The sequence below is a fragment of the Prinia subflava genome, assembly GCF_021018805.1.
Source record: "Prinia subflava isolate CZ2003 ecotype Zambia chromosome W unlocalized genomic scaffold, Cam_Psub_1.2 scaffold_33_NEW, whole genome shotgun sequence".
In the NCBI taxonomy this organism is placed as follows: Eukaryota; Metazoa; Chordata; class Aves; order Passeriformes; family Cisticolidae; genus Prinia; species Prinia subflava.
In genome coordinates, this window is record NW_026960610.1 from 505198 (window position 1) to 529713 (window position 24516).

Below are 24516 nucleotides of genomic sequence, written 5' to 3' on the forward strand. Positions count from 1 at the left end.
ACTTTGGGTCATGGGTATGCATGTGTCTCCACAGATACTGGGATACGCTGGGTACCTGCAAAGTGTGTTTGTCCTGACCTGCAACTGCAAAGGCAGAATCGGGCCAACAGGCAACCTGCAAACCATGATCAGAATGAAAGTCATCAAATGAATGAACCATCGAGTGATGACTCAAATGCAGAAGATGCGAGTGATCACCCGATGGTCCCTCCACAAGCAGACACAGAACACTTTGCATTTTTCTTTTTTATTTTTTTAAACAGAAAAGGGTGAGATGTAGCCCTGATTTCATGCCTGAGATGTTTTGGTTTCTGAAATTTCTTTCCCAGACGATTTGCTGTAAACAAAAAGAGATGTTTTGTTAACTATATCTTTGTTATTCATTCCTTTTTAGAGGAGGGACTTGATGGCCCCCTGGCTTGACCAATGTGGTTGAAGAGGTGTTAACTTTGCCCCCCAATCATATTTGTCTCTGTAAATAGTATATAGAGAAATTGCATTTTGAATAAATCTCTCTAGCCTTCTGAGAAATCACGGAGTCAGTGTGGTTTATTTCATGTCCTATAGTCAGAAGCTTGCATATCTTTAAGGTAATATTAGAAAGTAGCTGGTGGTGTTTTCTTTTTTCAGTGTCACCATGAGATTTTACTAGTTGCTGAGCGTTCATATTAAAGTAGAACGTTTGCACCTACTCACGCTCCTTTCATGTAAACACTAGCTATGTTCTATAAACATAGCCATTGTTTTCACATTCCATGCTGGGACAAACAAGACTGTGTGACAGTCCCCTTGACCAATGTGGTGAGAGGTGGGAATGCCCACTCTCTAATCCATGGTCACCTTGCTAGAAGTATAAAATAGGAAGCAATAAACAAAGCAGGAAGATTCTCCCTGCTGCTGTCTGATCACCCCAAACTCCGGACTCCATGTGTCTTTCTGGCGAGGCTCCCAACGACATTTCAGTGTGTCTAACTTCCCTGTCCAGACTTTCTAATCATTCTGTATGGTGATAGGTTTAATCTACAAGAAGGTTATTTCAGAAATACTTTGTATGTAAGTGGGCTATTTTGCTTAGAGGGAAAGAAGGAGAGGAAGGAAGGAGAGGAAGGAGAGGAAGGAGAGGGAGGGAGGGAGGGAGGGAGGGAGGGAGGGAGGGAGGAAGGAAGGAAGGAAGGAAGGAAGGAAGGAAGGAAGGAAGGAAGGAAGGAAGGAAGGAAGGAAGGAAGGGAGGGAGGGAGGGAGGGAGGAAGGAAGGAAGGAAGGAAGGAAGGAAGGAAGGAAGGAAGGAAGGAAGGAAGGAAGGAAGGAAGGAAGGAAGGAAGGAAGGAAGGAAGGAAGGAAGGAAGGAAGGAAGGAAGGAAGGAAGGAAGGAAGGAAGGAAGGAAGGAAGGAAGGAAGGAAGGAAGGAAGGAAGGAAGGAAACTGCTTTAAAGATCATCTAGTTCCAACCCTCCTTCCATGGGCACAGACACTTTCCACTAGATCAGGTTGCTCAAAGCTCTATCCAACCTGACCTTGAACATATCCAATTTTTTAATGTGACTGGTTTTATTTTGGCAGGTCTCTTTACAAAGGAGAAAAAAATAACAACAGAGACTCGCACCAACCACCTTCTCCAAGGATTGTTGCAGGAGACTAAGGTCATCTGGTGATTCTTTTTATCAGCCAGAACAAGTATGTAAAAACTTGCCCCAAAATGAGTAATGGAAATGGGAAGATAGTATTGAAAATACCAGTGCTCAGTAAGAATCTTAAGTTGAGGTTTGTCTTGTGCAGATGAGCAACAAAAGAAAAACCCCAGAAATATCACCCTTTTCTTTGAAGTCTTAAAGTAAGGTTTGAAATCTTCTGTTTCCAAGCACTATTAATGTATAGCAAGTTATAGCCATTTATTGTTGTTTTTCTCCTCCTTGATGGTTAAATGCTTTCTTCTCACCAAGAAGATACAACACCATAAGTAGCTGAGTTCCTGGAGAGAGATGCAATTCTACAGAGATGTTTTTTAGGTCTTTTATTGATCTGGGAATAGTTCATTGGATCAGCAGCAGAGCATTCTTGCCAAAGGCAGACTAAGTCATCTGACACTGTTCTGTTGGATGCACTGTAAGAAGATACTGAATATAGCTTTCAGTTTGAGTGTTTTTGTTGGTTGGTTTTTTTTGTTTGGGTTTGGGTTTTTTTTGGGAAGCGGGGTGTTGGTTATTTATTTGGGGTTTTTTATTACATCCTGTTTTGGAGTGAATCTGTGCTACTACCTCTGTACTGGATGTTATCTCCTCACTCCACAGATTCTGGTCTCAACTTGTATCTCTTTTCCATTTTCGTCTCTCCCCTCCCTGTGCTTTTTTTTCTTTTCTCTGGCAGCACGTCAAGAAAACTCTCAGGTGGTATTTTCCTGAGAAATATGGGATTAGAGTCTTTTTTCCTTTGAATGCCAGTGCCAGAAGCAGAAGGAAGAGTCGGAGTTCGCCAGCTCAGGTTTCTCAAGGTTGTTTATTGTCCCTTATCTCTAGATTCATTCTGTGCCCAGCAAAGGTCCTTGCTGCGACAAGAGCACGCAGCGACTCCCTCCCAGGTCGGGCGCTCTGGACCTTTTTGTACCCTTTCTCTGACCCAACCATCATCTGCAATGTATTCCTTATTTACATTCTATTACCAATACCTACTACCTATACTAGACATGTCATTTCTGTTCTACACCAATCCCTTGTGACCTACAACAGCAGAAGATGGAGGACAAGGACAAGAAGGGAGAAGAACAGGGCCACACCCTGATTCCTCCATTTTGCCTTCCCCATTAGCACCCGGTGATAAACTGACTACTATTTACATTAAACTTTTGGGATCTGTAGATCTTCGTGTGTGGTGGTGGGTTTTGGAAGGAGGAATTGTGGTGGTGAGTTTTGGTTAAGCTGTTTGGAGTTCTGTATTTCAATGGTTCCTCCCTGTTTCCCCCTGCTCGAAGGGTTGGGTGCTGCCCAGGCATGTCCCCCTCTTTGTGTACCTCCCCTACCCTTTCCCTGTCCCTAGAAGCTTCAGTTAGCTGTCCATCTCTCCCCTGATCCTGCCCTATGTTATGGAAAAACCCCTGTCCATCTGTCCTGGGACCAATCACCTGCTTGTTCCACACTCTCCCACCCCTCGGGTTTAAAATCAGGCATGGGCTTTGTTCTTTGCTCATTTTCGTACCCTGTCTCGGGGAATAAAGGTCTCTGAGAAATTGTACGAAAAGGAGTCTTCTCTAGTTCTTGCTCTGAAGTCTAGGCACCTGTTGTAACACCTGTTGCCGTGGAAGAACCACCTTGTTCTGCACCATTACTTGAACCTGCTGACAGGTTCGGGAACAGCTCTTGGCACAGCCGGGAAGACAGAGCTAGCGGGAACTATACCAGCCATGTCATTCATGCAATGCTGGTAACTTTTCCCATGGGCTCAGATCATCAAAAGACAGTGTCACTCTGGGCCCTGTGCCAGGGTCTCAGACCCCCCCCCCCCCCCCCCCCCCCCCGCCAGAGTCCAAACCCCCCCTGTCAGGATCTCGGACCATCCAGGGCAGCCAGAGGGATGCCTTGGACTCCGACAGAAAACCTGAACTAATTGACCTAGTAAATCTTATTAATGATGTTCACTCAGTTACTCAGTTCCAGCATCAACACAGAGTGCTTCAGGAGCAGAAGGCGGTGTTTTTGTGTAGGTGTGCCGTTGCTGCATTTGGTCCCTGTGGAAATATATTTAATTGTAAGGAGAAAGGGGTGTGTCCTGAGTGCAGCTTGGTCACTTGGCTCTTTTTTTCTGGCTACATAAATGGAAATAATGTAACAAATCCATGAATTCAGGTGCAAACAGGGGTAAGGGCACAGTCCGGGCCCGCGGACAGGGCCGCTCTGCTCCGGGTTTTCATACCGTCTCCACAGCGCGCGCCCGGAGCCCTGCGCCACAGCGCCTCCCGGTGACCGAGGGTGGGCAGCGCCGCCCTCGATGTGGCCGGGCCGGGCCGGGCTGCTCCGTGCGCTCGGCTCCGCTGCGGCGGGGCCGGCGGGGCCACCCTGCGCCGGGACCCGCCGCGCCGAGTTACCGCCCTGCAGCGCCTGGGTTGCGCCAGGCTGGCGGGCGCGCAGCTGGAGCCGCTGACGGTGCTGGCGCAGGCGGGCACCGGGCACTGCCGGCGGGTGCTGTGCGGCGCCGGTCGTAGCCTGTACCACACCGAGGCGTGCGGGCCCTCTGGAAGGGGAACCTCATGGCCTGTCTGCGCCTCTGCTCCTACGGCGCCCTGAAGTTCACCGCTTCCCGCCGGTAAGCGACCGGCCCATGCGGGGGCTCCGGGGGTCTCCAGGGACCTGCGCTCCCGTGCCGGCCTTCGTAACAGCGGAGGGGAGCGGATGGAGAGTGCCGAGTTTAGTCTAATGTCTCTGTCTCTGCCGGGTGGTCAGCTGGGTGTGCGCCCCTTCTCCCTAAAGACGCAGACCCTTGCTTATAATTTTATTTACCTAATTTATTCAGCGCATAGCGATTGTTAGGGCCTGGTGATATGCCAGCAATTGCTTATAAAATCATAGGTATTCTTCACATGATGAAGAGTCGATAGTCCGTTAAAATTCTTTTGCTTAGGTTCATTTAGAAATGAAGTTACAGTGCAACCTGCAAGTGTGGCTGAGACACTAATTTTGAAGATTTTAGAAAAGCTAAGGTTATAGTTAGCAACAGATGTTGCTGATTTAGCTGAAATGAATAGATAAGCTTTGCTGAAATCACTTAAAGTTAGAGGATGTTAAAAGAAACCGGATTTAAGATAAGCTACCCCGGATCTAATAACTCATTGCTTGTCAAACAGAGAAACTAATCAATACAACACCAGACCTCCTGTTTCCAGAAACCCACTGAAATAGTCCTGGAAAACAGGAAACGGAGTTCTACCATCCATCAATCACGTCTGCATTGAAAAGGTTTGAAAGTTTAGAACGAGGAAGACTCGTTTTACTTTCTCCTTTTGGTGACCACTCCTCACAAAAGGACCACCAACCCCATTTCAGGGAACAAACTACGCATGCTTAATAGCCTTGTTGTCAATTAGCATATGAAGCGGAGAAGAGGAAGTGACAGGGGTATGAATATGCATTTGTATTTTGTGTATTCAACATTTCTGTAAATAAAAGGTTTTGCAATTATCTGTGGTCTTTGCAGTGTGCATTGGGGAGCTATCCCACGTGCTGCCCGGCATTGTAATAAACATACACTTTCTAACTTTAACTGTTAGAGAGTTTTTTTGTCCGTCACAGTTGGATATTGATATTAGATCGATAGTTATATTTTAATAAATCAGTGGCTGTCACATCTGTTCTTTGCAACCAATTTGTTTAATTTATACACTTTCAAGTATTTATGTTGTCTGTATCAAAGAAAATAACAAAATCACAAGTCAGATATTTTACCCTATCATGCAGGAGTTGTTAAGCAAATTTGATCAGTTTTCACATTGATAAGTGACATTTAAGATCTTGTTTTTGATAATACAGAGATAGTAACTAAGGTAAGTGCTGGAAGGACTGCAGCAGGATGAACACAGAGCAGTGCTGATGGAGCTCTGCCAACTGTGCGATTCCCTTCTGCTGCCAGTATTTCAGCCTTTGCAGAGAGTGCCTGACTGCACATACCAGAATATTTTGCCACTCTGGGCTGGGCTTTTTTTTGTTGTTTTGTTGGTTTTTTTTAATTGCAGTCAGCTGTTCATGGTAGCACATGACATTTCCACCCAGCTGGGTGATGAGCTGTTCTGTTCTGGGGCACCAGCACAGGACCTGCTGGTGCTGCCAACCCGCTGGGTTTGTCACTCATCTGCCCCAGCAAGTCACCTGCCCATCACTGCCTACACCCTTCTGGAGACCACAAATTAAGTGACCCTAAAACTAGGCAGCTTTTTTGTGCCATAATAGATGCAGTGGTCAAAGAGCAAAATAATGTGAAGTGGGAAGGCACAAACAGTAATCTAAATGTAATTTAAAGGTCACAGAAAAGCTGTGTGTTGCACCAACGTAAAGCAGTTGATTTTTGAGCAAAATAACTTAATTGTTTGTTCAGCTTGAGACAGCGTATTCCTTTTGCAAGGCTAAAGTTTGTGTCTAGTTTGCACAGGGTTTTCTGAATTACAGGTGGAAGTAGGCTACCAGGAAACTAAATACAAGGTACCTATGCTTAATCCTTGATACACTATTTGGGGGTTTTTGAAAGTCTTTTCTACTGGGAGAATGGTGTGCATAAAGGCAAGAAACACAAAAAGAGAAATGTTATAGGGACAGCTTAGGTAAACAGTCTCAGGAGGAGCAGGACTGAGCAGTCAGCACCCCAGGGACGGTGACTCCACGCTCCCTCAGCAATTACTCTGCACGGACTCTTGTCTTTCCATGGTCGTTTTAAATGTTATCAGGTTGTGCTTAGAGACACCCCACCACCTTCCCCACACATTTGTGCACACACAGGAAAATTAGGCTGTGTGGGTTTAGGGACTGCATAAGACACACAGGAAAAAATGTTTGTGCCCTTTTGCTTCTGTTTGGCTGGGCTTTCTGCCCTGGGCATTCCCAGGACTCAAGACAAGTAGATGCAGGGATTTGTCATGCAGTAAAAAATGCACATTCATGTGAAAAAACATCAATTGAGCGAGCAGTGACTTGTAAATATTTGCAAATTATTTTGTTCTGCACATGGTTACACCATGCGGGTTAAATGTAGATGTGCTGTTCAGATGTTTTAGTTAATGCTTCCAAAATAGAATAATTTCTTTACCTCCAGCTAAAACTCTCAAATGTTTTTACTTGCTTCTTCCTACCTCCAGGATATTACTCCCTGATGTAGGAGTTTCCTGTCAGAAAAGTCCTTCAGTGCACCACAAATGCATGATTTGTGTGTAGCTTTTAAAACTATACTACAATTTCAAATTTTCAAATTGAGACTGAAACTCCTGAGCATAATAGTGCCTGGACATAAGTCTTCTCTAGAGGTGTGTCCCTGTGAACCTTCCTGTCCCAACATAAGTAACAGAAGAAGGTTCAGTTGCTCTCTGAAGGTCTGTGATGTCATTATCTACATATTTCCTCTTACGTGATAACCTTAACTGGCAGGTTGGACCAATATCTTTAACTGATGATTGGATAATTTCTTGCAGATGTGTTTTAAATCATGGTAATTTTCATCCTGTATATGGAAATATAAAAGAAAGATTTTCATTCTGTAGATGGATGCTTGTGTGGTGTTATAAGATCGTGGATGAATCACATTAAAATTTCAATTCCTGGTGCTGAAGTGGCTTGTGGACAGAAGAACATTTGCATCAAGAATCATCTGCCCTAATTTTTCATGTGTTTTCTTCATAGTGTCATTAATAGTACTTCTTTTATGTGTTTGCTTTAGACTTGTTACCCTTTTCATGGATGAGCTGGGCCATATCTCCCACTGGAGAGCCATCATGGCAGGAAGCCTGGCTGGCATGGTTGCCACCATTGTGACATACCCCACTGATGTGATTAAAACATGGCTTATCGTGCAGAACCAGCTGGAACCATCTTATGAAGGAATTTTTTATGCTTTTTACAAGATTTATCATCAAGAAGGACTGTGCATTCTACCATGGTGTTTCACCAGCAATATTAGGTAAAACAATACTGGGGTGAAATCACCTCACTGCCTGGTTTTTGTTGCAGCTGTGTAGTGTGTTTACTTGCTGACTTGATTTCAAAAGCAAATAGGAATGTTTTCTTGTAGATATGGAGATTTGCAAAGCATTGCAATACTGATAACCCTTGCTGCAGCTTTATTACTTCAAATTAGGACCAAGTGTGTAGCATTTTATATACGGTTAAGTGTTCAGCAAAATACTCTTTTCTCTCAAGGTTATTGTTTCCCTGAGATTCTCCTTGGGGTTGCTGGCCCCAAGGTAATAAGGTTTTTCCCCAGGGTTGCTGTTCCCTGAGGGTTTCCTCTGGGTTGCTGTTCCCAGAGGTTAATAAGGTTTTCAGTCTTCTCTTTGCCCTAAGTGTTACACACCAGAGGTAGAGACGACAAGTTGAGTCCGCCGGTGCACATTTCCAAGGTTGTTTATTCTTCATTATCTCAGTCCTTTTTCAACTCTGCCAGGCCTCCCTGGCAGGGTACCTTATCTTAGTTCTTTCTCAGCTCTGCAAGGTATCTCCGCAGAGCAGGACACGCGGCAGACTGGGCGGATCAGAGAGCCCTGCACCTTATGTACGGTCCCCTTGACCCAACCACTGTCCGAGACGTATTTTTTATTTACAAAATTTTACCAATACCTACTACCTTTACTAACATGTCAGTTCTACTCTAAGCCAATCTCTAAAATCCAACTCAGCACAAGATGGGGGACGAGAGCAAGAACTAGGAGGACAGGGGCCACTCCCCAATTCCTCCATCTTGCCTCTTCAGCCCCATATACTAAGAATCCTAATTTCTATATTTATATTCTATAATAAACCATCCACTACTTATTTTAAATTCTTAGGATTTGTGATTCTTCCTGCATGTGAGTGTTCACTCCCATGGACAGCAATCAGAGTCAGTGTCCTCCTGGGATCCGTGTGGGTCTAACTGACCCCCCTGTACAGATCCCAGACCCCCCTGTCCGGTCTCCAAACCCTCCAGGGTGTCCAGAGGGATGTTCTAGACTCCGACACTTTTCCTTCTTTTATAGATGATCTAATTGTGCTTGGATGCACAATTTTCACCATTAAACTCTTAAAAAACGTTTATATACACACACACAGAGTGCTTGTAATTCCAGTTCAGTGTCTCCGGAGCTGTTCAGTGAAACCAGTGTGAGCTGTAGTGTATAGTAAGTGTGAAAAGTGAAGATTAATTATATTCTGTCTTTACTTGAAATTATATTCTTTTTACTTGAAATTAATTTTTAATTATTTATTATGGATGCTGAAAACCTGATCAGAGAGAGAAATCAGGCAGCAGCAGATTCTGTGAGAAACTGAGTCATAACTTTTTCACACTGGCCTGAGAAATTGTGAGGAGGAATCAAAATAGTGCTTGAAGCTGAGAAAACAGTCTCCACAGGTGTTGTTTGTCCTACTTGCTGTTTACTCACAAGTGTGTTCAAGGGGTGTTGTTCTGGGTGTCCAATCATTTCTCTTTCTTGGAAATGTCTATAAAAGAATGGTGAAAAAAATAAAGATTGCTCTCTTTGCCTTCTGATAATGGAGAGTCTGTATCATTGTTCTTCTGCCATCCCAAATCCTACAACAACAGTTTATTTACTCTCCATAGCCTTTAAAAATGCCATTTAACTAAGTCCACTTTTTCACAATATGACATTAAATAAAATGCATAACAACAACAATAATAATAAATGTATAATCCCACTATAAAACTGATGAGAGCATGAAACAAGCAAAAGAGGCCAGAAGTATCCCTCATCAGCCTGACTGAAGACATAGCTCTGTTTACCTGTGCAGGTGCTAGGGTTGGGTTGGACTGGGAAAGAGCTTGTCACAAGAGAGAACCTGGAGGAAACACCTGACCTGTCATGAGACTATAGCAGTTAATTCTGACAACATGCACATTCTGATAGGTCAATGTATGCCCCTATCAGCGTATCTAGATGGTACAATATGGATGTTTGGTGGTAAACCAGGGACTAAAGAGTAAAGTTCTTCAAAATCTGGATTAGCTTTGTGGAATGTGAGGTGTAAATTGGCAGCGGCTCCTCCTATCTTTCTAGTTGTGATGGGCAGCTCTCTTAGTGTACAGTGTGTTGATATAATCCTGTCTGGTCTGCTTTCTAGGTGCTGTCCCATTTTCTGCAGGCTCATTCTTTGTTTACATCAGTCTAGACAAAATCTGGCAAGAACCCATACTTCATTTCACTCCTCTTCAGAACTTCATAAATGGCTGTATAGCAGCTGCTGTGGCACAGACGCTTTCTTTCCCCTTTGAGACTGTCAAGAGGAAGATGCAGGTATAGAACATTCATGTTACCAGTACTTTGTTGTAGGTGCTTGGTGCAAGAGCTTGGGACAAGACTAGCCAGGTGATCATGGGTGCCACTTTATTTCTCTTACCGGCAGGCTACAGAGACTTTGGTTTGGGGTTTTTGTGTTGGTTTTTTTTGGTGGTTTTTTATTTGGTGGGTTTTTGTTGTTGTTTGTTTGTTTTTGTTTGTTTGTGGGGTTTTTTGTGCTCATTTGTGGGGTTTTGTTTGTTTATTGTTTTGTTTTCAAAGTCTGGAAATCATTGCTACAAATGGGTTGATATACCTTTAATGTGAGTTCAAGTACTATCATGGGATATGTGTATGCCCTCAGACTCCATCTCTGCAGCTTTATTTTTTTTCGTTTTTCATAGCAGTTCCATCAAATTCTCAAAATTCAGAATTAGCAAACCTTCAGTGAAATACGGGCTGCGTGTTTGCCAGCTGAAGAAATTCAGTCCCCTTGGTGGTAGGCAGGATGAATGAGATCCATGTAATTTTCAGAATCTGTATGTCTGCTGTTTATGCTTCACCACAAAACAAACTTGCTCATATTAATTCTGAAGGATCATAACTGTCCTTGTTCTTATTTCTGACTCCTCTGGTTAACAAGTGACTTACCAACTGTAGGTGCTCCTGTTTTCCTGGAGCATCAGCAAAACGAGAGTTACTATATCTTCCTGATCCTTTCTCCAGAACTTTAACAATAATGATCTAAAAAAGACCCAAACCCCACAAAACCACTATCCCACATCTTCCATCTCACTGACATAATTCACTTGCTGATGTTGACTTTTCATTATATCTTCATCAGTATAGAGACAGTGAATAGCTTTCATCATATGGCCATTCTCTGGCAGAAGCAGATGAGTTTGGGTTTTCAGCCTAGTTCCCAGGAATGCAGATTTATTATTTATTTATCACAAAGGGAAGCTTTTGTGATGTTATTAGAAAAACAGTCACTTATTGTGGCAGCCTTATATAGGTCCTTGCCCCCTTCATCAAGTGGTAGCCAGGTTGGCAAGTCACAAGGTAGCAAAAGGTCAGTGAAACTGTGAATTTCCCTCTCCTGCTCTCTGAGTTCCCCTTTTCAGGGCTCAGATGCTGTGTCAGAAGCCTTCACTGCCTCCTCTCCATCTCATAGCAGAGAACCTCAGCAGAAGGAGTAAGGGCTTTTATCAGACCACTTCATGTAGCTGATGTGTCCAGAAGTCAAGGTCTAAACTGAGCACTTTCATCAGGTATCTTATAAAATATTTCAGACAAGAAAGAGATTCTGAGCACTAAAACTTGATCATTTTATCCAGCTGTACCAGTGGGTCTAAGAAAAGCAAATACTCCTTTCAAGCCTTCTTTTACTTTATATCCTTAGGCTCACAGCAATACTGTTGCCCTGAAGAATAAAAGAAAATAAGGCATTTACTGTGCTGTTTCTCTTTTAATATTTTCTGTCGATGCAACAGTTACTTGAACATTCAGCTTTTGTGATCAGTTCAAAAGTAGGTTTTGGCTGTAACTGGTGCGATGTTTTGTGTCAGGCTGCGTCATGACAGGCATGTGAAGTGCGACAGGCCCGTGTTTCATTTTCCTGCCACCAGGCCGTGCTCTTCCACCGAAGGAGGCTTAATCATCTGATCGGCACTCCCAGCAATACGGGAACTGGATTTATTGCCTAAATATGTAGTGCGTGGAGAGGCTAAAAATACTTTGCATGAAAACAAAAGGCTCATCAACAGAGAGGGTTTCTTCCTCGTAAGTGCATTGCAACACTGAATAGTGATTTTCTGAGCTTAAAGAAACACCTCCTGTTCAGTGATTTATTCTGAAGGCATGGGAGAAGGCAATGGTATTTCAAAAGAATGAGCTGCCTAAGTGCAAAATCCTGTAATTTGTTTGGTACTGGAAATTACTTAATTTGTGTAGAGTTGTCCAGAAAAGAGACCTGTTGAAAATTGCAACCCACATTGATACCAAGAGTGCACTGGAACTCCTGCGAGGTTATCCAAGAAGTCTGGGTTTTCCAATTAGCACCAGGGTATGACCCAGCTGTAAGAGTCGGTCTGAAAATCCCTCATCTGCCTCATGACTGTCAGAGGCTGAGACCCCCATGGACCCTGGGCCACAGCACAGGAGTTCTGGCCTGATTGAGGAGAGATCCAAGCTTCTCCCTGCAGCTGCACCCACTGGACCAAGACGCCCTCCTCAGAAACTCATGCAGGAACAATGGACACTGTCACGGTTCCTGGGCCGTGTTTGCAGAGGCCGTGTTTGCTCTGACTGACTGTGCTGTACCTGCTGCAGAGCCCAGACCTGCTTGCCCCAAACCTGCCTGATCTGACTGGTTGCACCCGATTCCCAGAGCAACGGGCCTCCTCACAGTGACTCTTGGGTGCTCCCCCCACATTGGCCAGGTGCCCCCTGCTTCTGAAATGACTATAAAAGCTTCCCCCTGCGACTCACACTTTGAGGCCCTCCCTGGTGGACGACGGATCTATTGACGCGCACCATGAGGACTGCCAAGGTGGTCTATTGGTACCAGCGTCACGAGGACTCACGTCTGTTCAGTCGGTAGCTATACCACCCTTTTTCTCTTTTCTCTCTCTCTCTCTCTCCCTTCTCTTCTATCACATAATTGTGTGTATCAATAAAGATACAATTGATTTTACTTGAACTAAGTTCTCATTGCCTCTTTTTGCACTCTGAAATCAAAATGAACCATCACGACCATCCTTTGGCTCGTGACACCAGCTTTGCAGGGATCAGCTCTGCTTTGTGCTTGCTGGTCTGTGCGGTTTGTAGGGTGCTGGTCAGAAGAGGGAAATGCCTAGTACAGCACCAGGGAAAGCATCATGCAAAGGGATGGACCTAGAAAGGGGGAGAATAAAGAAAAGGAAAAGAACTTCAAGACATTTCAGAGTTCTGTAGAAAATGAAGGAGCAGATACTTCTGATCACAGTTTTTCTCAGACATCTTATTCTGAGCAGCCTCTATTTAGTGATTCAGCTTTCTGGATGATAGAAAGAGGGGGCTACCAAAGCCTTCAGCTACCTTTGGGCCTTGTATGTGCTCTGCAGTGCACATGGAGACGTGCTGGGCTTTATTTAAACAGTGAATGCTGGGTTTATGGTGTATGAAGAGGAACCCAGCACACTGTGGAAGTCAGTATCAGAATCCTTTTCCATCCCTTTTGTCCCACCAGCCTGACAGAGGGAGGGAGTATCTTGCTAAAGAAGATTTTTCCAGTGAAGCTGCTGGTGATGGGGAGCCAGGGAGTTGTAAGACAATCTCAGGAGCTTCAAAAACTGAGAAACTAGGACAGAAGGCTATCTCCATTGATTCTGGGGTGGAGTACAAACATGAGACCAGGACACCCAGTTCAGATCTTTACTTGATATGCTAGGCAGTCTTAGAAGAGTTAGTTCCATTCATCTCTGTCACCATGAGATTTTCCTAGTTTGCTGAGCGTTTATATTAAAGTAGAAGTGTGCACCTTCTCACGCTCATTTCATGTAAACAAGGAGATTGTATTTGTAAATATTATCATTGTTTTCACATTCTTCTCCTTGGAAAGGAATGATTGTGTGACAGTCCCTTTGATCACTGTGGTTGAGAGGTGGGAATACCACCCTCCAATCCATGGTCACCTTGCTAAAAGTATATAATAGGAAGTAATAAACAAGGCAGAGATTCTCCTCTGCTGCTTCTGCTCTCCCAAAAATTCCTGACTGTGTGTGTTACTTGAGCGAGGCTAACAGCAACACATCTCATCTGGACAATGCTTGAATTCTTTGCATAGACTAGGAAATTAATTCTGCTATGGGAGGAAGCATAAGGTACTATTTTTGATCTCCATTGTAATAATCTTGCTTCATCCTTTCTCACTTTACATATCTGAATCCTGTTCTTCTGACATTGGCTACTTCTGTCACTGAAAGCTGTGGGAGTAAGACCTGACTCAGCAAACAATTCTTGAGGAAGAATTGTGTTTTGGTGATGCTTTATGATGTCAGATTTGCTCTGTAACCATGGCCTCTTCTGCCTTTGCTGTTAGAATTAGCTTTATCGAGTTTACTTTTTTTAAAAAAAGATGCTGTGTTTGCTATATATACACACCTGAATGTTTTTCTTAAAAGAAATGTTAATTAATATGAGTGAGTCTTACTGAATATTTGAGTCCTCTATGTTGTGCTTATCCTAATTTTATTCCTTTGTCTTCCTTTTTTTCCCTTTGCTCCTGCTTGCCATGTTAGAGAATTCAGAGGTACTGTATGCATGTTTCAGCATGGAAATATGTCTTTTGTTGTGCATCTGTAGAAGGGGATTCATGAATGTCTTGGTTTGAAAGAGAGGTATCTGCTAGGAAGGGGGCAGGTGTAAGAGTCGGTCTGAAAATCCCTCATCTGCCTCATGACTGTCAGAGGCTGAGACCCCCATGGACCCTGGGCCACAGCACAGGAATTCTGGCCTGATTGAGGTGGGATCCAAGGCTCTCCCTGCAGGTGCTGTCACTGGACCAAGACGCCCTCCTCAAGGACCCGTGCATGAAACAATGGGGGACGGTTACGGTTTCTGGGCCCTGTTTGCGAAGGGGTGTTTCTGTACCGACCATACCTGGTGAGGTTCGAGCTGCGCCGCTCTCTCTATTGTGAGAAAACACCTGCAATACCCACGAGACATCCCCCCCTTCCTGGCATCTTGCCCTTCGCTTCGAAAAGAACTATAACAACCTCACCAAAAGAGCAGGCTTCTGAGGCCCTCCCCGGCAGACATGACGAATCCATTGGCCTGCGTCATAAGGACTGCGAAGGTGGTCTTGGGCTCCAGCGTCACGAGGACTCACGTCTGCTGTCGGTAGCTATTGCCCCCCCTTTTCCCCTTTTCTCTCTCTCTCTTCTTTCCCCTTCTTTACTATCGCATAATTGTGTGTATCAATAAAGATACAATGGATTTTACTTGAACTAAGTTCTCATTGCCTCTTTTTGCACTCTGAAATCAAAATGAACCATCACGACCATCCTTTGGCTCGTGACAGCAGGACCTCGCTAGAGATGGAGAATTCGAATCCCCTCCCTCCAAGTTATTCTAATTTAGAAGATTAAAGGAGCTTTCAGACAGAGGTATGGGGATAGGAATAACAGTTCTTTACTAGTATATATGACAAAACAACAAACAAACAACAACTACAGCATTAATAATAAACAGAACCAGGAACCTTGAGGGCTTTCTTTCACAAAAAGCCCAGGGCAGTTTGATCTCAGTGCCCCTGCAGGACTCCGAGAGGCCGAGCTGGAAGGGAGGAAAGTCCCAGGCTGGTGGATGACATGAGGAGCTCTGCGCTGGTAGCTGGAGCAGCAGAGGTGTCCCGGCAGGGCTGGGCAGTGCAGGGCTACAGAGTAGCAGGGGAACCTCAAAGCTCCGAAGAAGCAGCGGCAGTGGGGGCAGGGCTGCAGAAAGCGAGCTCAGGATTCCTGGGTACACAAGCAGATGACGATAGATTTCCCAGGACGAGACAGAGGCAGAGTGATGGCCGCAAACTCTTCCTGCAGCGGGGGGCAGCTTGACCGTCCTCCTCGATGCTGAGAGCAAGAGTGAGTTCCCCTCCCCCAGATCTGTCTTTTTGCCTTTCCCAAAGCTCATCATCTCTCCCCTCTGAGGGACACTCCCAGGGACTCAAAAACAATAGGTGTAGCCTTGTGCTGCCATGTCCCTCAAGTACTCCCTTTTGTTCTGACTAAGTAATCAAGGCCTCTTGGAAACTTATGGCAAAAAATTCTGTAAGTGAGAAGAAAAAAAAAATCTAACCCGCAACAATGAAAGAGAGGGTTATGTTCTATATTAAGTGTTTTCCTGACTTACTTTTATGATGTATCACTTTCTGAACAAAAACTTACTCATCTTTATATCATTCCGACTGTTATTCTTGGCTTTCCTTCCTTACTTCACATTATAGTCTTCTTTGTTAAATGCAGTTTCTAAGTCATATTCAAGTACTGCCCTTTTGACCTTGCAGACTTGCATACAAGAACATTTTTTTCTTTTTCAATTTTTTTTCTACCTTTAGCAGGGAAATTTTCCTTTGAATGACTCTGGGTCTAAGGAAGCACTAGTAATGTTTCTACTTTCCCACATCTTTTTTTGGCCAATGATAGCCTTCATAAGTGCCCATTGGACTGAGCTGTGGCATTTCAGTAAGGGAAGATGAATTTAAAGCTGTTACAGGCTGTACAGAAGATTATTATTAGAATGGCATCCATCCCAGGCTATATATGGAACTGAAAACATACAAACATGCAAACGGTCAATGCAAACCCAATAGCCAAGTTTCTTACTTCCCTCTGTACTCAGGACGTGCAGAGGTGGGCTCAGACACCCCTGAGTGGCACTTCTCAGCCTCCATCCCAGACTGACCTGTGACCTTGGTAGGTTTTTTTTGCAAAATGCACAGATATCTTAAAGCTTCATAGATGCTCCACAATTACTCCTCACCTGCTTGCCTGAAGAAACCTTGCATGGTTTTCAGAAGCTCAGCCCTATCTCCATATTTTAATATCTTTGACTAAAACCTGTCTTAAACTCTCCTTCACCAGTAAATGCTACTCAGGTATAGCTTTGCCATCAAACCTTTGTAATATAGAATAAATCATACTGTTAGTAAAGTGCAGGATTCAGCTCATTTCTGGTGTTGACTGCACTGCATCCTCAAACTGTGAGGACATCTCTGTGGGGAGAGCATTGTTCAGTGCTGATCTTTCTGTTTCAAAATGAAGGCTTTGACTTTGCTTCACTCCTGCAAACAAACAGGCTTACTGTTTATGGCTAGTGTAGATTGTTGCCATGCATCACCCAGGAAGTAGCCTCTTTTCAAATTCAGTTTGGCCTCAGCTGCCTATAAATCTGCAATGTGTTTTGGGTTTTCTGTTGGATTTTTTGTTCTTTGGAACACAAGATGCTCTGCAAATGTGAAATCTGTTGTAAGTTATGTAAATGCTATGCGTTAATAATGTGAAGAAAACTAAGCAGTCATTTCCTTTGTGAGGTACCCTGTTTAAAGTAAAAGCCTCTCTTTTAAAAAGAATACTGTTATTTAAGTATTTATTTTAAAATAGTCCACTTGCATGGTAAAAGTTATTCTAGCAAGAACCCAGTGGCTGGGTTATAAAGAGTTGAAAAAGAGAATGATAAATTTTCCTTCTCTCTGCTGAGATGATGGGCAGTGCTCCTGCTTTGCTTAAGCATAAGAGACTTGCAGAGTTCTGTCATTGGGACAGTCACTGGGCTGGCGCACAGCCTCTGGAAGCTCACAAGCTGTAGTGTCACTGCTGGTGGTGAGATCTGTGTTCTTGTCAGCTGGGAATATGAAAGGTTTTGGAGTCATGACCTGGTTTAAAACTAAGAAATCCTTTTTGGATCATGTGGTTCACACATCTCAAAAGCATGCGTGCTCTGAGACTTTGGGGCAGGAAGGCCCTTTATTAGCGAACAGCATGAAACAAAAGTTTTCAGAAATTGAGCCATTTGACCACAGGAATTCCATAGTGTGGAAGCAAATAAGGAGCAATATTACTACTTCTAATATTATTTTCTCAGTGAGGCTTATATGGTTGCTAGCTGTCTGTCCTTGTCCTTGCCCTCAATAACTTTGGATTCTGCTGTCCAACTTCAAGTAAACTTGACAAAAGAGTAGAGATTTCAGAGATATGAACTTCCATCAAGTGTTGTGAAAACAAGTGCACAGATAGGTGAAATATTTAGTCTCATCTCTAAGGGTGAGGCTGCAGTGTGAGTTCTTACTTTTCTTACTTCTCTCTATGATCTCACGCTCACCTTCTTCTTGCTGCTGTAGTTCAGGCATCAGCCAGGTTCCCATGCCCTGGGTGGTACTTGAATTTGAGACCAGCCTGGCTCCTTTTGTTATGAACAAATTTCCCGGTCGGGAGGGGCTGGGCTATCCCTGTCCTAGCCCCATAGCGAGACAGCTACATCCCCCCAGAGGAAAACACCGAGCACCCATTAGCATATTAAAAGAGCTCTGAGAATGCAACCCCCCTCCTCCCAATTTGTGCTGTCACCCAGCCTTTTAGAAAAATGGGAGTTTTTCCTGTTTGCAGAGAACCCCATAGCTGGGGTGAGGCTGCTGTCCCTCGAAAGCAGCTGACCTCCTCCGGCTAGAGGTAACCCCCACACCCCAGCAAGTTTGAAGCCGGAGGGAAGCTGCCCCGAAGGGAAAGGCAGCATTCTCCTACCTCATTAAAATGTGAAAAGGAGCGGCTCCGGCCTTGATTGCCGGGTCATTGTTCGCTGTAACTACCTCCTTCAGCAGGAATACTTCTGCTGTGACCAGGACAAATGCATATGCATTTGTATATGCAAATAAAACTGCCCCTGTGAATCCTGGGAGGGTTTTTAAGAGAAGCTGCACCCCAAGACAAGAAGCTAGATGCATCAGAGGAGAATTGGATAGTGCCCTGGCCGAGCAAGGAGTGGATGCACCCCCTGGCCTGGTCTGAAGATTCACCATGACCTCTGAGGAGTTTGGATAGAATGGGAACTGGCTAGCTGAAGTGACTCAGATAGGGAACGGGAAACTCTCAAGGGTTTTCCCTGAGGGTAAAGAGCTGACTCTGCTCTCCAGTAGCAGACCCCCCCCACTGCTCTGCCTTCTGATGGTTGACCAGAGAGAACTCCTAGCTGTTCCTATGGGAACAAGGACTCGGCATCTACTGTTTGCAGTGGAATGATGAACTGGGACAGCACCTGCTCCTTTGGATGGCTGCAGCATCTTGGAAAACTCCGATCGGACTCTGCAATCCTGCTGATGACTCTAATAATGAGCTGATCACTTTAATAAAGAGCTGAATATTAATAAAAGCATATGCCCTGTTCTTTTCACTCTGACTATCAGCAAATAGGTAATAGATGACAGATTATGGTTGTGGTAAAATCCCTTCTTTTCCTCTCTTCTTTACTATATCGTTATACTTTGAGCTACCTGCAATTTTTGTTGTTTCATTGATGTTGTTACAAAGATATTTTATACCACTTTCTGAAGCTGTTGCAGAGTACTGATCTGCTGCTTAGGGAAGTATTTGTCTGGTAAATGGTCAAGACGATGCCTGAAAAAAGCTATGGACCATAACTTAGTGTAATAAATGACATGGGATAATTCGTGTTATAAAGTTATATGTATATAAAAAATAAATGTAACAAGCAAGCCCGGGTTTGTGGCAATGAAACTGGCAAGTTCAGGCTTGTAGTAATTGCCTTTCAGGATGAACAAAGGCTGTGGCTAGGCGGAGCTGGAGAGCGAGAAGCACCACCATTAACAAGAAGAAAGGATGGTAAACCCGTTCTTTCTGGGCAAGGAGACTGTAAAATGCCCAGCCGTCAAGATAAGATATTGATCTCAGCAGCAATATCGGAGAAGACACACCTCTATTCATGATTTCACCGGAAAGCCTATGCAGAAGACAGGGTGGCTGAATAGAACAAAGACCTTTGGGAGCTGCGGGCAAAATAAAGTGTATTTAAAGAGACCCCTGAACGGGCTGAATTTGTGAGCAGGGGAAGGTCACAGTGCAATAGAGGCTGTGGCTACGGTTCACCCAGTGCCGATCCCGGGTTATCGACACTGCACTTTGGATTGCTGGTTTGCCCAAAATTTTTGATCTGTAATTCTTTAATTAATAATAATAAAAAATTAATTAAAAGTGGCTGAATGTTTATAACAGTAGGCTTTGCCTTCTGTAACAGCCTAGATCAGCTTTTATGAATCTGAAAAAATCTCAGAAGCATTTCTCTTAGATCCCCAGACTTCCACAGGAGAAAAGCATGAGGACTGACTGTCTGTCAAGTTGGAACACTGAACAGTTTTAGTATGGAAACTGGATAAGAGGAAGAAATTGTAGATCAAGAACTGGAAGCAGGACTGAGCTGCTTTAACTGTGAGGTCTGCCTTGACTCTAAACCTGTTCATCCAAGAAGCTGTGGTGTGAAAATTATGTAATAGTCACCTTGAGGTAGATTAGCTTTGCACTGCAACACAGTGGCCTGCTGAAGAAAAGCAGGAAAACACATTGCACCTGTTTGAAATGCAGGAGGTCTGAGGGATGGCAGAATGCAATTCTCTCCAAAAGATCTTCCCAGACACTAAAGCGGCCACAATGCCCCCAATCTGAGATTTTGTCTTGGTTTAAAAGACAGGTATCTGCTAGGGAGGGGGCAGGACCTCCCTAGAGATGGAGAATTCAAATCCCCTCCCTCCAAATTATTCTAATTTAGAAAATTAAAGGGGCTTTCAGGCAGAGGTATGGGGATAGGAATAACAGTTCTTTGCTAGTATGTATGACAAAGCAAACAAACAACAACAACTACAGCATTAATAATAAACAGAACCAGGAACCTCGAGGGCTTTCTTTCACAAAAGCCCAGGGGCAGTTTGATCTCGATGCCCCTGCGGGACTCTGAGAGACCAAGCTGGAACGGTGGAACGTCCTGGGCTGGTGGATGAGATCAGATGCACTGTGCTGGTAGCTGGAACGGCAGGGATGTCCCGGCAGGGCAGGGCAGTGTAGGGCTACAGAGTGGCAGGAAAGCCTCAAAGTGCCGAGGAAGCAGCAGCAATGGGGGCAGGGCTGGCCCAGCAGGGCAGGAGAAGGTGAGCTCAGGATTCCAGGATACACGACCAGATGATGGTAGATTTCCCAGGACGAGATGGAGTGATGACCATGAACTCTTCCTGCAGTGAGCGGCAGCCTGACTGTCGTCCCCAATGCCAAGAGCCAGAGAGAGCAACTTCCCCCCCAGCTCTTTTACCTTTCCCAAAGCTTGCGTTATCTCGCCCCTCTGAGGGAAACTCACAGAGACTCAAAAACAATAGGTTATCCCGGTGATACAATCTCCTTTGGCCACTTTGTTTCAGTTAAAGACTCAGCAATTTATCTCCTAGCAACTTATGGGGAAAAAGTCTATAAGAAAAGGGAAAAAAACAACAAATCTAACCCCCAACAGATTTGGTAGTGCCAGCTGATCATGTCTGCCAGCCTGTTACAGCTGCCTCAGCTCTGTCATCAGTGTGGTGTGAGTGAGAGCTCTTTAATCTGCTTTGGGACAGATCAGATGGGTTAACTCAGCCCACCTTTTTAAACTCCATAAGCTCACCCAGCAGACAGGACCTGATACAGGCTGGGTTCGCTGCTGTTCAAACACAGCTATTACCGACATAACTTTCAGCCAGGAGACAATAATATCTCTGGAGTCACAGCTATTACTGTTACCCTGTTGTGGTATGCGTTTCCCAGGACGCACAAGGCAGCATTGGGGTGCGACACATTTCCCCCCGGGGAGACTTTTTCTCCCCGCTCTGGACTTCGGTGGTCTCGGCAGTTGCTTTTGGGGCACAGAGATGTATCAGAGGCAAGACAGGTCTTGGGGTAAACTAAGGAGATTTATTACAGGTATAACTGAAGCATAACTAAAAGCTGGACTCCAAAGACTGGGACCACATGTCCCGCCGTGGGTTTCATAGACGGGGCGATACAAAGCAAACAACCAATGAGAATGCACTCAGGGAGGAGTCTAGGGCAGGGAATACAGAACTAAATCCAATGGGAATAGCAGAAGCAGTGTAATGATATGAAACAGCAAATGATATATCGAGTGAGGGAAGATTGGCAAGGAAGGTTCTAGAAACAGAGGCAGGGACACAGAGAAATGACACATAATGGCATGTATAATTTAAATCATAACACACAAATGAAATATTAAGCTAGCTTGAAAACTTAAAGCAGAAAATCCACACCACAATATTACCCCCAATGTGGGACTGAAGAGTCTTCAGGTAACAATTAACTATAACAACCTGCAGTTGTGACACTTGTGCTGGTTTGAAAGCAAAACCAGTGAGGCTCCAAGTCAGAAATACAATTTAATAGAGAGAGAACAAACAACAAGAAAGATAAAAATAAAACAAAAATAAAATAAGACAAATGCAATAGTACAAAGGACCACTGACAGAGTCAGAATGTAAACCTGACACCCTGTTGGTCAGGGCGTTGGAAGCAGCCTGAAGTAAGTCCTCCCAGAGTGACAGTTGTGGCTCCGTTGAAGTAGAGATGATCCTCAAGAAAAGAGTCCAGTCATCCTCTGGGAATCCAGTGGAAACAGGCCATCTTAGTGTATGGGATTGCTGGTTTTATCCTGGTGGAAAGGCTTTGGCTCCTCCCACTGAGTAGAGCATCTCACAATGGAATGAGGTAATATTATCAGTCACGTGAGAGGCCTTAAATGGCCCTTTCATAGGTGATATCCCTCTGAGGAGCATGGGTGGAGGAAGAGATAAGAAGGCACTGCCATATCTGGTGTTATCAGGTGTCCCATTAACAGAGGGCATCTCCCCTCTTTCCACCCCTAGAGTTACAAGAGATAAGGAACAATATCTCCCAACTGGCTTCAACAGATGAAAATAGAATACACATTTTTGGTTACATTTCTCAACCCAGGACAACACTGCACCCTTATTTAAATTTTTTGTTTATTTTAAAAGAATATGAGTGCAGGTGTTGGAAACCAGATAGAAATCTGTTGTTATGGATTTTGGACGGCACAGAAATAACAACATGACTCTCCATGATGGTAAAGATGAGAGCAAACTTTATTCTTCTAAATTCTACTTTTATAGAGTAGTTCGGTACAAAGAACATGATTGGTTATTCAGCGTCTACACCCTTTTGTAAACATTTCCTTTGCCAGTAAGCATGTTGGAAAAACACCACCTGTGGACGGTTTCTCACTTCCCAAGTTTTGTTTTGAATTCCTCCTTTAGATTTCTCAGGCCAACATGAGAAAATTGCTCCCTTGCCTTTCCACACAGACGCTGGCAGAGCCTGAAGCCTAAATTCAGACCAATGTCAGGCACACAGAAATATCCCAGGATATGGTGCACACAGGCTCAGAGGCAGAAAGGAATGCAGGAGTTGGTTTGAAACCCTCTGAGAAACTGAGGTACATAAAGTCACACAGACATGAAGTGGGAATATAAGTTTTAGTTTTAGGTAAGTAAAAATATGCCTTCAGTGCCTTAAGGAAATAAGAGACTGTATTAGTCAATAGAAAAGCCCTAAAGTCCAGTTTAAAGTTCAGTAGCATTACCTTTTACAATGTTAGCTAAGTTCTAGACATAACATAAACATAGCATAGCATTGCTAGCATTCCTAGATAGAACAGATAGACTATGCGTGTAGACCTTGTGTAAGAAATGACGACCATTGTCGTACAACTGTGTTCGACCAGGATAGGTGCAAAAAGACAGTAATAACATTGTGTTTGTAGCTGATTGGATGATTTATGAATATAATGCATTGTATTGGGGGTAGTGCAGCCACTGCTTCTGCTTCTGCTTGGGACATGGGGACTCTATGCTAGAAGGCCTTTTGCATGATGGCACAGACTGTAACTGAATTTATTACCTTCGTGAGACTGATCTAGCCATGTAATAAATTACTTTTACAACAAACAACAGCCGCTCCTGTTCTTCTGCTGACCTGCTCAACCTCGACATGCAGGTAGTCGGGCATTTTTTTGTACGTCTCTTGGGTTCAGTGTTGTAGTAGAACCTCTGTGGATGTGTTGCAGTGACATAGTCAATTTGGTGGGCTCTGGATATAAAAATACTGTTTGTGAGAGAACAGGTGGAGCCAATTCTGCATTTGATGTACTTTAATAATTTAGAGAACCCACTGTCCATCAGAGGTAAAAAGATAAGCAACTTAGCCCTGCTACTACTATGAGTAACACCTTGGCTCTCTGTTATCAGCACAGGGAGCTGTATCCTCAGCCTCCTGCACTTTGAGACAGCTGCAGCTGGGAGGAAGGAAGTCTTTAAAGAGTTCCTAACAAACAGGTTTCCATGCAGCAGCCCATTGTGTCAAGGGGTGTCAAAAGCAAGGAATTGCAGCTGCTTTGTGGTGATGAAATTTTGCATGAAATTCTCAGTCATAAACCTGACCTTTTTGGAATGAGATTAGCTGTTTGATTTGTATGTCATGGTAGGTTTCTGCAAAAGAAGTAGAGAAACCAGTTTGATCTCTTTTGTTGCTTCTGTTTTCTGGCTCTGGTGCCATAGGGTCGTTGCGAGGGTTGCAGTGTGGTGGACATGCTTAGATGAAGAACCACCAAAACCCACAGCTACTGTTTTTCATGAACAACAGTGCCAAATGAAACACATTTACAATATTATTCTTTGATTAATACATTTTAACTTCATTTATCTATGTTCCAAAATACTGAAGCTTTAACTACACACTGATACAGTTTTTAGTTTTCCTCTTGCAGTAGGTGATTCTGAGATTCTGTGGACAATTGTTATTTAAATACTGTGTGCAGGGTCCTAGAAGCATACAGCTCCTGTAAAGCAGAAAGGCTGGCAACACATACTTCACTTCACAGACTGAAATCTTAGAAACAGCTCTATCTGTGGGGAATGGTACTATAAATAATTTCAGTAAATCTCTTAAGAGGTCTGTATCTATGGGCAG

The 24516-nt window shown here is 44.0% G+C and overlaps 1 protein-coding gene across 1 annotated transcript in view; it reads left to right on the forward strand.

Annotated features, from left to right (window-relative positions):
- The first annotated feature begins 3973 nt into the window (after positions 1-3973).
- LOC134565116 (ADP/ATP translocase 2-like) overlaps positions 3974-24516 on the forward strand; it is a 39111-nt gene continuing 18568 nt past the window's right edge. The window contains exon 1 of the mRNA XM_063424521.1: positions 3974-4293. The gene's annotated coding sequence lies outside the window, so the exon portion shown is untranslated. The remainder of the gene's footprint in view (positions 4294-24516) is intronic.